Source organism: Protomyctophum parallelum, assembly GCF_964188405.1.
Source record: "Protomyctophum parallelum genome assembly, chromosome: 20".
NCBI classification, from domain to species: Eukaryota; Metazoa; Chordata; class Actinopteri; order Myctophiformes; family Myctophidae; genus Protomyctophum; species Protomyctophum parallelum.
In genome coordinates, this window is record NC_139718.1 from 10,574,641 (window position 1) to 10,579,342 (window position 4,702).

General features: G+C 39.0%; 1 protein-coding gene across 3 annotated transcripts in view; it reads left to right on the forward strand.

Annotated features, from left to right (window-relative positions):
- Positions 1-3,658, forward strand: part of bahd1 (bromo adjacent homology domain containing 1) — a 33,439-nt gene extending 29,781 nt beyond the window's left edge. For all 3 annotated transcript variants that reach the window (XM_083792660.1, XM_083792662.1, XM_083792661.1), the window contains exon 7: positions 1-3,658. This exon is cut by the window's left edge and continues 223 nt beyond it. The gene's annotated coding sequence lies outside the window, so the exon portion shown is untranslated.
- Positions 3,659-4,702: the final 1,044 nt, after the last annotated feature.

Genomic DNA, 4,702 nt, shown 5'->3' on the forward strand with positions numbered 1-4,702 from the left:
TATCGGACATGAGATAATGCTATTATGGTTTATTGAGTTTCATCATGTTCCATAACATTTTGCTAGCTGTGTGTTGCCGTCCACCACCAGAGGAGAGGCGCACTGGAATTGCTGTCGCACAGAGATACAAGTCCCCTGTGGCTCATTGAACCAGAAGACTTGAGAAACGAGCTCTTTTCACATTAGGAAACTATGAGAAATGGGCTAATCAATACTTAGGAGAATATTATGGCAATGTAAATGGTCCCTGTCATACATGGTCGCCTTGGTATGAGTTGTCTCTGTGAAGAACATAGACTGTAATCTGCTGTAGAAATGCTGCCGTAGGTCTTATCTTATATGATACTTGATAGATGTTGAAGAGACAGGAGATATGTAAACTATCTCAATGAAATACCCTGGCTAAAGATATTTGAGATGTACCCCTTCACTTACAGTGGATGGAAGAGTAACAACGTGAGATAGTGTTGAAAGTAAAGCAAGATGAAATTGATATTGCTTAGTGGATAAGGACATCATAATCATATTTGTCATATGCGGCACTCACACAGGCATCGTGTGAGGGTATGTAAACTTATAGGCTTCATAGAAAAGATGCACTGTTAAGTCTTCATTTCTTGCCGTTTTGTCAACATGCATAAGCAAAAGTCTGTTAGCAAAAATGATGTAGTCTGAGCAAAGTTATGGAGAGGACTTGCCTCAACAGCGGGCTGGTTTTAGACACCCATCTATTGACCCTTGTTGTACAAAAGGAGACAGCGGCAAAGCTGAGTTGTGTTCTGCCTAAATACGCTTCAACACTAAACTTCTGAAAGAGATCAAATAATAGATCATTTTTCATAACATTACACCTTCATTTCATATATTCTTTTGTCTTTTTTTTGCACGCTGCTACTTCAGCAAAGAGCACAATTCAAGCAGATTTGTGTGATTTCATGTCAAGTCAGACAGGAAGGTAATTGTATTGCCCCAATGCTAGAAATATCTTGTTTTTATATCCTAGATGTTGGCCAAGTGTGATTTGATCTCCGTGTCAGCCGACTGTATATTTTGCATTTATATATCAGGATGAGTCTCTCTTCATGGCAGATGGTATCAATTGCTCACATATTTTTAATTTGTTCATGGATGAGATGATCAGAAATGTATTCACTGTAGCATTTAGATAATTATGTGATGATTCATTCCTGTTTCTAAAAGAAATGTATTTATTTCTGTATTGAAAACATATTATTTATTTTCAAATATATAATTATAAAGAGGTATAGAGTTTTAGAAGAACAAAGTTCATTCCTGATTAGAAGATTTTTGCCTCTCCCTAGCTGCACTGTCCTTAAGATGAAGCAACTAAGATGTGTGTCGCTTGCAATAGTCTTTGAAATCCACCCTTGTATTTTTCTGTGATTGAGTGAGCTTGTCTTGCACAATGGAGCCAATTATGTCCCGTCTCTTGAGAAAAACAAAAAACATAATATGAATTAGGTCTGATTACTAACAGAGACACCAATATGTCGGACCAAAATGTCCCTCGGATTAAGGCATATTATACTTCACTGCATGACCCTTTCACTCCACAAGAATGACATATTTCCTATAGAAAGTGAACCACGTTAACCCTTTTTTACAGTGTCTAGAAGACCTCTTCTAGACCTATAAGGGTGTCTAGAAGCGGCCCAGGTATGTGTGGCTTTGTCTCTCCGCGGCTAATCTTTGCAAACCACTGGACAGATCAACGCCACATTTCTTGTGCATGCTGCCAGTCGGCCGAGGAAGTAAATCGATTAGTATTTTACACTATTGTGAATTTGCAATCTGCTGTTCCTCCTTATTTGGGCAAGACAGAGGTCATCTTATGTGACCTCCATTAACATGATGTCAGAGATCCACAGGGAAGCCACCCACGGTGTTATTAGACCTGGTCTTATTCAGTTGGAAATACGTCATTTTTTATGAAAGGGACGTTCGTGCAAGACGAAGTATATAAGTTACGTTTTGAACCATTTCCTTCTTATTCCCCTTTTTCTGTTCCCTCACTTTCTTTCCTATGATAAAGACTTGCCGCCTCTGCACACTGGTGAGTTTTATACTGTACACTGATTTAAACCACATCGTCGCCCCATGCTCTTGCTATTACTGCCTTATTGAACATTCCCAGCCTTTCATTTAGAAACCGCTTGATTATAGATCGTAGCCTATATTTGTGTAACGGCTGATCTTGGTTCACTGACCACCCACCACCAGGCGCCCCCATCTCATTCTTATCAACTAAATGGCAAGTGACCCTAGATCAGCTCATTTCAGACTTTTTATAAAATGTTTGAATCAGACTTCAAATACCAACATACTCTGTCAAGTCCTGAGTGTTAATATTTACTGTGTGTAAATGTACCATTGTTACACACAGTTAAATTATCAGAAGCTCCGAATTTTGCAGTGCACCTGCCTACTTTTTCTGCTTCCCTCCCTGGGTGACACGCATTCAGTTTACTGTTGGAACGGTGCATTGGAATAATGCACTATTATGCATTGGAATAATAATAAAGAAAAGATTCGTAATTAAAATTCAGAAAAGCCTCATGCATCCAATCTACTGTATGGACAAATGACAGAGATGGGATACTTTTCTTTCAATTTGGTCATACCGGTATTAAATTATAAAATGTTGAGCTGACTCAAGCCCTGGCCTTCTGAAGAAAGAAACCAAAGGTTATTATCAGTTAAATCCAGCTAAACTCTGACATGCTTTAACAGTGGTTCTCAAAGTGGGGTGGGTCCCCAGCAAAAGTAATACGGCATCACAATCAATACAAGCTCAGCTTGTACATCTATCTTTGAACATTTTGTAACAATCTTGAAAGTATCGGACAATTTTTAAACATTTTCAATTTCTTTAACACAAATCTCTTATTATGGGTGTCCCTGGCACAAAGTCTATTTAGTTGGGGATCCGCGGCCAAATGCATACATTTGTCTGTGACATGGAAAAAGTGTGAGAACCATCACGCTTATAACGCTTCCATTTTCGGACACCACAGTTCTTTGAACTATGATGGGGGTGTAAATCACAGCACAATATAGCAGAGTCAGAGAGAGTCTAGTTCACTACCTTTCAGTTTAGTTCGGGGGAGTTAGCACTAGTATGATTTATTTCTGCAGTTTGAAACACCCCTTTAGGCGTTCCTGACCACTGAACTTCTATCTGCCTTAGGAATCGTTCGACGGTCTCATATGTTTAATTAAGATGTTTGATAGTTACAATGTCTTACATGGCCCCTCGTGCCTCTTCCCAATTCCAAGTTTATTTTTTTCCATTGATAAAAGGACAAGTATTTTCTGTTTTATTGTACGTTCCAAATGCCTTTTATTCTTTTCTTTTTTTGTGAAATGATGCTGGTTTCATCTTGAATCACTTCAAAGAATTGTTTGTACCAAAAAGAGTGAGAAGGGAATCGAAGCGTCAATTTCTGTTCATTCCCAGGTGTACAAAAGATGATACTTTACCATTGGTTCCAGGTGTGAAATTAGTACATAAACTAGCATGGAGTTTGGGGAAAATCTTGGAAATATTATTCATAGCACAGAGTATTTGTATGGTTTAAAATGGACCTCTGTAATATAAGAAAATATTTAATTGTAATAAATAATATATGAGTTTGAACAGATTTTTGTTGTGATTTTTAAGCCCCAAATCAATACATTTACAACTGTAGTAAGAGATACAACTGTAGTAAGAGATTTGTCCCACATGGTGGCATACAGTACTAAGTGAATTGTCAGTCACCAGAGCTTGTCAGTCTACTGGTGAGAAGATTACCAGAAACAGAGACAGACACAGACCTATTAATGGCGCTAAATGTATAATAGTGGACTCCTGATGTGCCACACATTTTAAAATGATAGTAATTCTGCATTCATTAAAAAATAATCTGGGGACTGGCAGCTGACTTGCCAGTGGCTGTATACCGACATCAATGAAGCATGGTCAAATTCTATTCCTTGGATTTGATCAATACAGTCAGTGCTTTCATCGCACAGTGAACAAAATAAGTTGCCACATACTAATTTTGTCCATGTATGGACACATTGATTAGCCCTGGCTGAAACATGTTGGCATACAGTAAGTAAATTGTCAGTCACCATTACTGGCGAGAAGAAGTGTACAGAAAGTGTTAAAATTATGTTTTTATGTGGCAACACCCACCAGTTTATTAAGTATAGGCCTACTTGGTTTTCACCTTAACACCACCCACCTGAACTTAAGTCTCACGCCCACAGTGTTGTATGGGGGAGGGGTTAGGATTATGATGTCACAAAAATGGTAGCCTCTGAGTATTTTCGATTGGGCCTTTTGACTCGAAGGCTTTCAGCTTTCAGGAAGACCAAAAAGGGAGTGCATGTATATGCACACATGAAAACTCTCTAACCACACCTGGGGGGGGGGGGGGTCTATTAGACTAATTAGAGTAATGTGTATGCGTCTCCATAGACGCATACACATTACAAGTACAAACAGAACATCACTCTATCTTTAAGCCGGCCAGTGGTGTGTCTGAACATCCTGTTCTCTGTGCAGACATCCAGGTGAAGCAACGCACAGCACAGTCTTCAGTGTGTGTGTGTGTGTGTGTGTGTGTGTGTGTGTGTGTGTGTGTGTGTGTGTGTGTGTGTGTGTGTGTGTCTTTAGATCCAAAATGTGGTCCTA